This window comes from Aedes albopictus, chromosome 2, assembly GCF_035046485.1.
Source record: "Aedes albopictus strain Foshan chromosome 2, AalbF5, whole genome shotgun sequence".
Taxonomy (NCBI): Eukaryota; Metazoa; Arthropoda; class Insecta; order Diptera; family Culicidae; genus Aedes; species Aedes albopictus.
Window position 1 is genome coordinate 471828896 of NC_085137.1, and position 12503 is coordinate 471841398.

The 12503-nt window shown below is 44.5% G+C and overlaps 1 protein-coding gene across 8 annotated transcripts in view; it reads left to right on the top strand.

Moving 5' to 3' along the window:
• Nucleotides 1-12503, top strand: part of LOC109414826 (supervillin) — a 1049091-nt gene that overhangs the window by 136629 nt on the left and 899959 nt on the right. The window lies entirely within an intron of this gene.

The window sequence follows — 12503 nt, forward strand, 5'->3', positions numbered from 1 at the left end:
ATACCGGTGCCCTGCGGTCGAGATCGACCCTTACAGCGATTAAGTGGCCGCGGAGAGGAAGTCCCGGTAGCGGTGCTGTCAGTCTACTGGGTTGGATCTGAGCCCGCGGTTGGAAAGGGGTCCCCAGCAAGGGTCGGGGTAGGTGAGACCCTGCTGTCTGCAACCTACGGATGCATCTGATAGGGCCTGAAGGGTAGTGATACCCTTCCTTTGCGGGTAGGTCAGATCGGGTTGCATGTGGGCATCAGTTCTTGATGTCCGCTCAGCAGTAGGGCGCGGGCGGGGTTGACCCTGCCCGCCTTCCGAGGACAAAGGGAGTGGCGAGGACCACTCGGGAAACTGGCTAAGCGCCAGCACGCTACCGTGATGGACTCTCCAGAGCGAGTCATCGATGTTCGTTGCTGCTAGGCTACGGCAGCTAACCTTGAGGGTGCGATATGCACTAGCCCCTCTCTGAAGCAATACCTTCTTGGTGGTTCCGGAGAGACGTAGGGTTTGGCGACCATAGGAATGTGTTTTAGTGGGTCGAGGAGAGAGTAGTCCTGGCTTCTACCGGCATTGTAGAAGACGGCTTTAACCCCACACTACCCTAACCTTCCTGTTAGGGTGTCTGATGAGTAGATTTATCCCCCTATGGTTTAGAAGAAAAAAAAAAGACTTGCAAATACATGGTTTAGTAATGTAATTGTTTTTTTTTAGTGAATTTAGGGTGTACCAATAAAATATGCTGTCACATAATTCAGACATGGTGGGGTAATTAGCATTCATATTTTGTATCTTAGAGGAATCCCGTGAGGAATTCCTGGAGGAAACCCCGTGGACATTTCTGCCGGGATCTTCAAGAAAGAACTCCTGGAGGAATCCTGGAAGAATTTTGAAAGGAATTTCTTCATGAATCTTGGGAAGAATTCCTCAAGGAATCGTGGGACAAATTCCTGGAAGATCCCCAGGAGGAAATCCTGGAGGAATCCCTGGATAAATTTCTGGAGGAATGCCGGGATAAATTCCTCTAGGAATTCCGGACAAAAATACTGGAGGAATCCCGGGAGGAATTCCTAGATCAATTCCAGGAGGAATGCCTGCAGGAATTCCAGGAGGAATTCTTTGAGGAATCCCAGGAAGAATGTTTAGAGGAATCCCAAGAGGAACTGTACTGTACATGGGTGATCGGTGTCTGTCGATCCTTACGAACATGTTTTTGCATGCTGTTGTTTGGCGGATCCGTAATGGGGGGGAGGGGGTGGTTATAGTTGATCAGCGAGGTGAAGTTGATCACTATGGGATCCACGTCCTTCAACCGCTGAGGCCACAAGTCTGTTTCAATGGAAGAACTTTTAACGTAAATCAATGTGCGAATATATTCGAAGAATTTTTGAAGGTTTTTATGACAACTGTTACATATTTTACATAAAAATATCGACTTTTTTGTATGTGTATTAAATCTCGGCGAAATACTCCCTTTCAAAAAATCGCCTCCCAGCAACGCCTTGTATATCAGATGACTAACAAAACACTTTCATTTATTCATGGTAGGCTTATTGAACATAGCTTTGAGTTAAAATTGATGTTACGATATAAGTTTAAAAAACAGCATATTTTTGCGAAAGTAAGGCGATTTTTTAAGTAATACTTTTAGGCGTTTAATGTGGTTCATTCTGTAACTTGCTAAATTTTTGAAAAACTTAATCAGATTCAGCATCATTAAATTTAGTTTGTTCAATAATTTTACATTCTTAGAATGTTATGTCATCGGTTGATCAACTTCACCCCCGATTGAAAGTTTTCAAATTTGGCCATTTGAGCAATTTTTATAAAATATAGCAATTTCTTGTAAGAATTTCGTTTACGGAACTTGAAACAGGTCCACACAGTACATTTTCTTAAAATATTTGTTTGGAGTCACGTGCATTGTACTTGATTTTATTCAAAAGAATAGAGGAAAAGTGATCAACTTCCCCCCAGATTACGGTACGTGAATGAGCAAACGAATGTGTATTAGGGGAAATAATAAGGCAAGATTCTTCTTAGTCAGCGAGAGAGCCAAAAAAAATGGTGTCTCCAGTTTGACGCGAAAATAACACGTCAGGCGATTTTCAAGCGGGGTCCGGAGAGTTAAGAGAAGATTCGGGGAGTTTCAGAGAGATTTAGAGGGGTTTTAAAGCATTTAACGTTGAACTTTTCGTCATTGAAATCATCGTCATCATCAAACATTTGAAAGCAGTTTTTTCGTTCAAAACAAAAGTTTATGCTATGAAAATATATTCACTGTACTCTACATGAGGAATATAATGCAGTGAATATATTTTCATGATCCTTGTTTTGATTTGCAGCGAGAAAACTGCTTTTTATTTTCCGAAAAATGATGACGTATGCTTGAGCCTTAAGGGAGTTTTAGAGGGTTTGAGGTGAGATCTTGGGGGTTTGATTTGGACTCCCGGGGGTTTCAGAGAAATTTCTGTGGAACTCAGTGAATGTTGGAGTAGTTTCGAAGTGTTGCTGTAGGGCGTTTCTTAGGGCATCAGGGGACGTTAGGAGATTTAAAATGTAGTTTACGGTAGTCCTAGCGGATTTCAGGGGAGTTTTAAGGAGTTTCAATGCATTTCAGTTGGTTTCAGAGGAGATTCCCGGGAGTTAAAGGAAAACATATCAGGAGTTTCAGGTGGGTTGTAAAGAGGTTTCAATCCATTTCATGGGTTCAGCTTCAGGAGAGTTTAAAAGTTTTCAGGGGTTTCAAATGGTTTTCGGAGGTTTCAGGGCGCTTCAAGGGGCGTTTAAGGGGAACTTCAGGGGAAGTTGATACAAACGGTTTCAGATCATTTGACCGAATGCCATTTGGCTGAAAAATGAATGATAAACTTAAGTGACCATGCTCCTGTTCTCCGCATCATACACCGCGAAAGAACAGTCTATGACTTAAAGAAGGAACAATCTTTGATAAAATGTAAACTAGAAAGAATAGCCTATTATTAAAAGAAGGAAATATTTCTGATGATCATATTGGCAGTTGAAATGTCAAAAATTTATTTTGAATTCTTTTGACCATAATTCGGTCAAACGACCCATTCGGCCAGATGGAATTTGGCCAAATTACATTCAGCTGAATGGCCGAACACCGATTAAATCGTATGTGGCAGCCTGTCCAAGTAATCAAAAACTCTGCATCGTTTGAGTGTATTTTACTAAAGTTCAGATTAAGTTTCTTACAGATAATTCTGGCTGCTTAAGGTGCTACTCTCAACTTTTTCAAAACTTCAAGTTCCTAAAAATTCTTCCAGTAGAATGATGTTCTTGATGTTCTGAGGTCTTCCATTGTCATTTTAGCAAAAATAATTGCTATAAAGAAACAGGTCCTCTCTATCTCATCACAGCTGCACTCTACAAAGCAACATGCTCATCATACCTTCCGTTTAAATATTTTCTGAAATGGAACCTCTTCGGAACATCTGTTGGAAAGCAATCTTAACTTACTTTAAAACACTGAATGTAAATCATCTTCCCGAAAAAAAAGGTGTGCAAAACCTAACAGTATCTTCACCTGCTTGAGTCGCGCGATCATAATTTATGATTAGTTCACTTCCGAATGAGTAAGGTGCTTATCGTCAAGCACCAGCTACAGCCTCATCCCGAAATATGGACCACACGCACTCGGTTGGCCTCCGCCGCAGACCCCAGAAGGTGAGAAATAAAGGCGCCTTCAAAAACTCACGGTCGCGAGTCTAGAGCTACCTCTCGGGAACGTCGTGTGAAATTTTTGCAAACAAGACCTACATTTGGATCATTGAACGCCAAAATGGGAGGCGCACCGAATGAATCAAAGAACCATCCATGCAGTGTTGCCACAGGTACAGATTATTCTGTACAAGTACAGATTTTTTTCAACTTTTTGGTACAGATTCTGTACGGTACAGATTACAGATTTTCAGCAAAAGGTACATAATGGTACAGATTTTTTGAAATAGAGAAAAAAATATTAAAATTCAAATTTAAAACATTTTTTAATACTGATATTTTTATTTCAAAGTTCAGAAATTGGTAACAGTATACTCAAACTAAGTGTTTTTCAAAGTTTAGCCAAAATTTAATGGTCTTTTTTGTGTATTTTAAGCGATTTCAAATCAAATGTGGTACAAATTTGGTACAGATTTTGGGTACAGATTTTTGGAATGTCTGGTACAGATAAAAAAGATTTTTGAGCCTCCGGTACAGATAAAAATGTGGCAACACTGCATCCATCCACCACCGGGAACCATTCGAGCTGGCAAAAGGAAAACATTAATGACCCCCCGAAAGAGGTGCCAGCAAAGAGATGAGACTTGTTTTGATGACCGCAAAGTACCGTTCGATCTCTGGCGAGCGGTGGTGGGACCTCAAAACCACTCTGTCGTCAATCATTAACCATCGGGATCGTGTCGCCCCGACTGGGCTTGGTGGACGCGTTGAAATTTAAATAATCTACCAATTTACGACACGACCGGCCGGCCGCGGCTGTCCAAATTATTAATCGCGTTCACGCTTCGCAACGAGACGCATTTTGTCACCATGGTCAGCGATCGAGCACCGCGGTGCAGGTTCTGGGGATGCATTTGCATAGGAACTCGATAAATTGATGCTTTTCATAGATCGATAAATCCCTGGCGATTGGTCGACTGGGTTTCTCCGCGGGATGGAGGCAGCGGATAAGGGAAACGAGAAACCAAATGCGTACGGAAAGGTGGGATCCGAGGGCTAAGATTGTTTTTACGATCCTTTTCCCCTCTAACGAGGAGTCATTAGACAAAACTGACTGCGGCTGTTACTGATGCGGTGGAGTTCAGGTCAACCGAAGGCGTCGTTCTGTATGCCGGATTTGTGTATTTTCCAATCAGTCAGTCAGCGCAGCGGTGAGGGCCTAAAGATAAATTTTAGAACCGTTCGAAATCAATTTTACGAGATATATATTGGATGTAGGATAAGGAAGGTTTCGTAGCTTGCCTTTGGAGAGAACGCATCGAATCAGGTGTAAAATTAATCGGCCGATGAAGGGTCGTTTTATCGTGAAATTTTCCAAAACATACAAATCCGAATTAGCATTAATTTGATTGAATCTGAAAGTTTGTCTGGAGACTTTTTGGATATTATACAATATATGTTTAGGGATGGCCGATGTCCAATGGTTCACTTCATTTCATTAGTACAACATCAAATTCATGATGACACTGAGTCGACAATTTGCCGACATAATACTCGGTTTGCAGCTGTAGCTCTCCAACGTCGGTCACGCCCAACGCTCACCAGGTTCACCCATTGTGCTTTCTTCGCTCCATGCCTACTTGTGCCAACCGGATGCTTAGCAAACACTAACTTTGTAGGGTTATTGACTGTCATTCTCGCAACATGCCCGGCCCACCGTATCCGTCCAGTTTTAGATACCTTCAGGATGTGCAGCGAGCTTGTGGTTCAACCTTTGGCGCTACATACCGTTTACCGGCATGTCGTCAAAGACCGCACTACGTACAAGTGCTTGCAAAGCCTCCTCGGGTTTAGTACTTACCTTAGCGATCAGACTAAGGTCTGATTGACCTTTGCTGTACATAGGAGTCGTCTCCAATCTACTCGATACATGGCTGCATGTCTCCAGTTCCGTACTCTGTGAAAGGTTCGCCTAGCTCGCTGCGCTCCATGTCTTCTTGTACCGGTCGGATGACTCTTGAGAACCATTTTAGTCGAGTTGCTATCCGACATCCTGATGACGCGACCCGCCCACCACCGTAGCCTCCCGATTTTCACGGAGTGGACGATGGTTGGTTCTCTCAGCAGCTGATGCAGGTCGTGGATCATTCGCCTTCTCCAAGTCCCGTCTTCCATCTGCACTCTGCCGTAAATGGCACGCAACACCTTCCGTTCGAAAACTCCAGGGGCGCGTTGGTCCTCTGCACGTACGGTCCATGTTTCGTGCCCATAGAGGACGACCGGTCTAATCAGCGTTTTGTAGATAGTTAACTTCGTGTTGCGGCGAACTTTGTTCGATTGTAGAGTTCTGCGGAGTCCAAAGTACTCTCGATTTACTGCTACAATGCGTCTCTGAATTTCTCTGCTGGTGTCGTTGTCGGCGGTCACCAGTGAGCCCAAGTACACGAATTCTTCAACCGCCTCGATTTCATCACCGTCGATAAAAATTCGGGGTGGCGGGCGCGGTGATTCCTCCCTGGAGCCCTTTGCCATCATGTACTTTGTCTTCGACACATTAATGACTAACCCGATTCGCCTGGCTTCACTCTTTAGTCGGATGTACGTTTCCGCCATCGTCTCAAATTTAAGTGCAATAATATCAATATCATCGGCGAAACCAAGTAGCTGAACGGACTTCGTGAAAATCGTTCCACTTGTGTTTATCCCCGCTCTCCCAATTACACCTTCTAAAGCAATGTTGAACAGAAATCACGAAAGACCATCACCTTGCCGTAACCCTCTGCGAGATTCGAAGGGACTCGAAAGTCCCCCTGATACTCGAACTACGCACATCACTCGATCCATCGTCGCCTTGATCAATCGTATCAGTTTATCCGGGAATCCGTATTCGTGCGTAATCTGCCATAGCTGTTCTCGATCGATTGTATCATACGCCGATTTGAAATCGATGACCAAGTGATGTGTGGGCACGTTGTATTCGCGGCATTTCTGCAACACCTGGCGGATGGTGAACATCTGGTCCGTTGTAGCGCGTTTATCCATGAATCGAGCCTGATATTGCCCCACGAACTCTCTTGCAATCGGTGATAGACGGCAACATAAAATTTGAGAGAGTATCTTGTAGGCAGCGCTCATTAGTGTGATCGCGCGGTAGTTCCCGCAATCCAACTTATCGCCCTTTTTGTAGATGGGACACACGATACCTTCCAGCCATTCCTCCGGTAATACTTCCTCCTCCCAAATCTTGGTAATGACCCAGTGTAGTGCTCTCACCAGTGCTTCTCCACAGTATTTTAGAAGCTCGCTTAGTAGTTGATCTGCTCCAGCGGCTTTGTTGTTTTTCAACCGGCCAACCTCCCCCTCAATCTCTTGGAGGTCAGGGGCCGGAAGTCTTTCGTCCTGTGCACATACTCCTAGATCTGTTACCACGCCACCTTCGGTACTTACAACGTCGCCATTGAGGTGCTCATCGTAATGCTGCCGCCACCTATCGACCACCTCACGCTCGCTCGTGAGAATATTCCCGTGATTATCTTGGCACATGTCGGCTTGTGGCACAAAGCCTCTGCGTGAACGGTTCAGCTTCTCGTAGAACTTTCGTGTGTCCTTAACGCGTTACAGCTCTTCCATCGCTTCGCGACCTCGTTCTTCCTGCTGGCGCTTCTTCATCCGGAAGACTGAGTTCTGCCTGTTCCGCGCCTGTCTGTAACGTGCCTCATTCGCTCTCGTACGGTGTTGTAGCATTATCACCCATGCTGCATTCTTCTCGTTCTTCAACTGTTCACATTCGCCGTCGTACCAGTCGTTTCTGTGATTCGGAGTTGCGAAGCCTAGTGCTGTAGCCGAGGTACTACCTATGGCGGATCGGATGTCCCTCCAGCCATCTTCAAGTGTAGCTGCGCCAAGCTGCTCTTCCGTTGGTAGGGCCACTGCTAACTGCTGCGCGTAGTCTTGAGCCACTTCTACGTTACGCAGCTGCTCGATGTTGAGCCGCGGCGTTCGACTTCGACGCGTGGTGATAACTGCCGAAAGTTTTGAGCACATGCATACAGCGACTAAGTAGTGATCCGAATCTATATTCGCACTGCGGTATGTGCGGACAATGGTTATATCCGAGAAGAATTTACCGTCGACCACGTTCTAGGTCGATTTGGTTTTCTGTTTGATGGTCGGGCTTTGTGGATATCTTTGCGGGGGAAGAAGGTGCTTCGGACTACTATACCACGGGAGTCTGCAAAGTTTACGCATCGCTGGCCGTGGCCATTATCATTCGATACGGCGTGCAGGCTGTTTCGCCGATTCGATTACCGGTCGGTACATTTACTCCCTTCCTACCTGCGCGTTCATGTCGCCGACAACGATTTTCACATCACGCGGCGAGCAATCATCTAACTGCGCGTAGAACGCTTCTTTCTCGTCATCAGGTCTCCCTTCGTGTGGGCAGTGGACGTTGATGATGCTGTAGTTGAAGAAACGGCCTTTAACTCTTAACATGCACATCCTTGCGTTGATCGGCTGCCACCCGATCACACGTTTTCGCATCTTGCCTAACACTATAAATCCTGTTCCCAGTTCATTGGTGGTGCCACAGCTTTGGTAGAAGGTAGCCGCTCGATGCCCGCTTTTCCACACTTTCTGTCCAGTCCAACAAAATTCCTGCAACGCCACGATGTCGAAGTTGCGGGGATGTAGTTCGTCGTAGATTATCCTGTCACATTCTGCGAAACCTAATGACTTGCAATTCCATGTTCCAAGTTTCCAATCGTAGTCCTTATTTCGTCGCGTGGGTCTTTACCGATTGTATCGAGTCGTATTTTCTCCTATGTTATTCGCAATGGGGATTTTTACGGGTGGCTTATTGGGCCCACGCCAACACTCCTATCTCGCCGGAGGGCCATCGTGCCAGTTCTGTTTAACGTCCCAACCAACACTGGGACGACCACGCTGATGGGGCTACCACCTTGGATCTAGCTGGGCGTGGTGCAGCGTTTCTTATTCAGCCGCTGGATACCAGAACAGACGCTGTTTGAGCCGCACCTCTCTGGTGAACAGACGCTCCGGTCGTACCTCCTCAATCTAGCTGAAGTCAGAAGGACAACAGGGCCTAGGCTGCACTACCAGCTAAGCACACAACTCTTAGCTGACGGTCTTTGTCATCGTTTGACCCATGGAAGCATGAGGCAGGAACTTGTGAGGACCAGAGCTATGTTGGACGCTCTCCTTATCGACTCACCGTTTTGCAGCCCATGGTTGATATCATTTTGTCATTATCTTATTAGGTGCTTCTGGTCAGGGTTGCTTCACGATGGGAACATTTCCATCTCTGCCCTTGAGAGAACTACTTGAAAATTTTCGGAGAAACTTGTGTACAAATTCTTGGAGGGAATCTTCGGTGATATTCCTGGAAGAATCGTTGGAGATACGTTTGAAGGAATTCGTGGATTATTTCTTGATTGAATACTTGGAGAAAGAATAACACTGTGGTATACCTGCTATTTTAGGATGCAAGATCTAGTCGTAATCTAGCTGTGAAGGAATAATTTTAAATTAACTTGAAGGAAACCTTGAATAAATTCTTGAGCGAATCTTTGGAAGAACTCCTGGTGGATTCATTGGGTGAGTTTCTTTAGAATTCTTGGAGAAATATCCGAAGGAATCTCTGGAAGAATCTTTCCAGCTATTCTGAAGGAATTTTGAGGAAGTTTTCTGTTGAATTCCATGGAGTTATCCTGGGACGAATCCTTGAAGCAGTCCATGTGGGATTTTCTGAATAAAATAAAGTAATAATCAATCATTGGAGAAATTATTGTAGAATCTTTGGACGAATACTTCAGAGGAATTATTGTATGAATCCTTGTATGATTGCTTGGAGAATTTCTTCACTCTTTGAACAAGTCTTTGGGACTGATCCTAAAAAAAAACATTATTGGAGGAATTATTCGAATATTTCTGGAGGAATCTCTGACTAATATAGCGGAGGAATTTCAGGTGGAATGCAACGGAAATTCCTGAATGATTCTTTGGAGGATTACCTTAAAAAAAAAAACGATGTGAGTTCAATGAAGAAAATTTTGTAGAAATTACAGACGCAATCCTTGTAGGAATCCTTGGAATAAGTTTTGGAAGAATCCTAGAAGGAATTGCTTAAAAAATCCTTGAGGCATTTCATGTGGAAATCTTTGGAGGTCTTCCTGAAAACATTCGGAACCAGTCCCTGTAGAAATTTCTGAAGAAGAATTGCTGAAGGAATTTCTGGGGGAACTTCCTGCGTGTGATTCCTGGACACTTGAAGAAATATCTGAATTTTGGCCGAAACTTACCGCTTTGTTGGATCTTGTTTATTACTGAATCTAGAACATCAGGTCTAGCAGATACCTGTGATAGGTTACTAAGCTCTCCACCAAAGTGAACCTTAGGGCAAGTAGTTGGTATGTAATCTGAACAGCGCATCTAGCGATCAAGTTAAACTTTTATAGCCAACACTGAATTGAATATAACGACATGCTCAATCGTTGATCCTATTGTGTTAATGGATTTATGCATTAAACCTCCTGTTTCCGAGAGGAAGTCATGGGTTCAACGACACTATGTCGATCTGCAGTTGATGAGAGTGCATTCCGTGCAACCCTTCTGATTTTACGATATGATCATCTTGTGATGGTTTTGACGTCACAATTCAGTCTTTTTTTTTAGACACGGACACGTTCTATGCTATCGTTTATCCGTGAATTTTACCTTAGGCTAATTCTTCACAATACGTTCAATGCTTCCAGTGAGCTTTTTCGCTCTTTGATGGAAGCACGACACTAGACAACGGGACTAGCATGAAACATCCAATGGCACAGCCGAAAACTTTTCCTGGCTGCTGCGGCAGTAATCGAATCCGCGCTCCTCACCACGATGCGACTAAGAGCTTGATGACACTGGCCACACGACCACGGAGCCGCACAGACTTACTCCTGACCCAATTCCAAGGCACTTAAGCCAATTGTCCATTTGATTAAGGGGCATTTGGTAGTAAAAAATTGGTATCACATGTTTCTTCTTGGTCTTATACCCCAAACAGACATGTGATACGAGTGTGATACACGTACAACGGTACTCACTGTCAAGAAAATTCTAACAATACTGACTTGAACGGAGTGAATGATCAGTGTGGCACTCATTTTAATCGTAATTGTACGGTGATTCCTGTATCACATGTGTGTCATTAAGTCTTCGTATATAGGGTCTTGTACCTTTTGGGCAGGTGTACCTATTTTGGGCACTTGCTTCTATAACTAAGTCAATTTCAAACCGATTGATTTGAAATTTTGTATAGAGTTTGGCACGTACTAACTCTGTACAAAAATTCAAATCAATCGGTTTGAAATTGACTTAGTTATAGCGACAACTGCTCAAAATAGGTTCACCTGCCCAAATGGTACAATACCCTAGAGTAGGTCAATAAGGGCAAAATTTGTAAACATATGATGCACCTCAAGGATTTACCTATACCAACACTCCTCCTCACCGCACACTCAGATTCGACGCGCCCCGAGCTCTACCTGGTCACCGAACTTCTCTTGGATCCAAAGCCCGATGAGCTCCATCAACTAGCACCTTTGCTGTCACTACCGAGCTACCTTTGCTATCAAGCTCCTCCTAGCTCCAAGCTTCATCCGACACTGAATACCTTCCGCCATCCAGCTTCTCCGTACACCTATCAGCCAGCACTGCCTCGACCTGTGGTTCCTACGCAGGTCCCCCAAGATACTAGATCTTCATCGAGTGTTGCCCCCTCATCGCCTCCCGGTACCTCAACGACTATTCATACCCGGCTTCATCGCATCTTGATACTTCATCGAATATTGGCCTCCTCATCGTCTCTTGGATGGTTCCACATCTAGGTCTCCTCGCTTCCTGAACTACCACCAGGGTGGGCGTTCCTGAGCCCATAACCTTTTGGGACGACAAATAACACAGCCGAGGCTTTTTGTTGCAATTCGCAGGCACTGACTGATATCGCTACCATCTCAGTACCCCTCTTTTTTCCAGTAGTCCAGTTGTCGATGGGCGCCATTCTAAGGTTTTTTTGCTATCTATGACGACTATAACAATGAGTCTTGTGATGAGCTGATCTGGATTTGGTATGGTTCCGAAATGATAACAACGTTCTGCCCAATCAAGCGCATGTTTTAAATCCCTTTGGGTCACCAGAAACATGGTCGTTGTCCTTCGTGTTGAAAAAAATGATTTTTTTTTGTTTTTTTGTGAACTTTCACATATTAATCGCCTCTTGTTAGAGCCCTAGAACTTTAGAAGTTTTGGCGCTTGTTTCCAATTGTTGTTAGACACGCACCACACGGACCAGCTCTTCTCAACTTTCCTGGTTTCCAACCCTTGCTAACTTTAATGTTTAGTCGAACGACATAGTTGTTCAAACTTGCGCCGCATTTCGGATCTTCAGCTGATTTCTGAAAAAAAAAGACGGTCATTAACAACATCGATTCCATAATATAACATCTCGATATAAGTCGGTTTGCCCTTGCCAATTCCTACTCCGTAATCCACTCAATCGACGCAATTTTCCAATTTACAAACCAAACAGTTCCGAATGTTATCATACAAAACGAAGCGGCAGCGGCACCACTTTTCTGCTTTCCGTCATCCACTCTTCTTCACAAAACAAAACACTCACTCTCTCCCTCAAGTGTGCGCCCCGTTCATTTTCTCTTCATCTCTCCTTCGACCGGGCACGGTCGTTCGTTCGTTTCATTCAATTCAGCTAATGATCCACCACACCGCATGCTCGAAATTGTTGCTGTTGTTGATGCCGCCGCCGAAGAGCCACT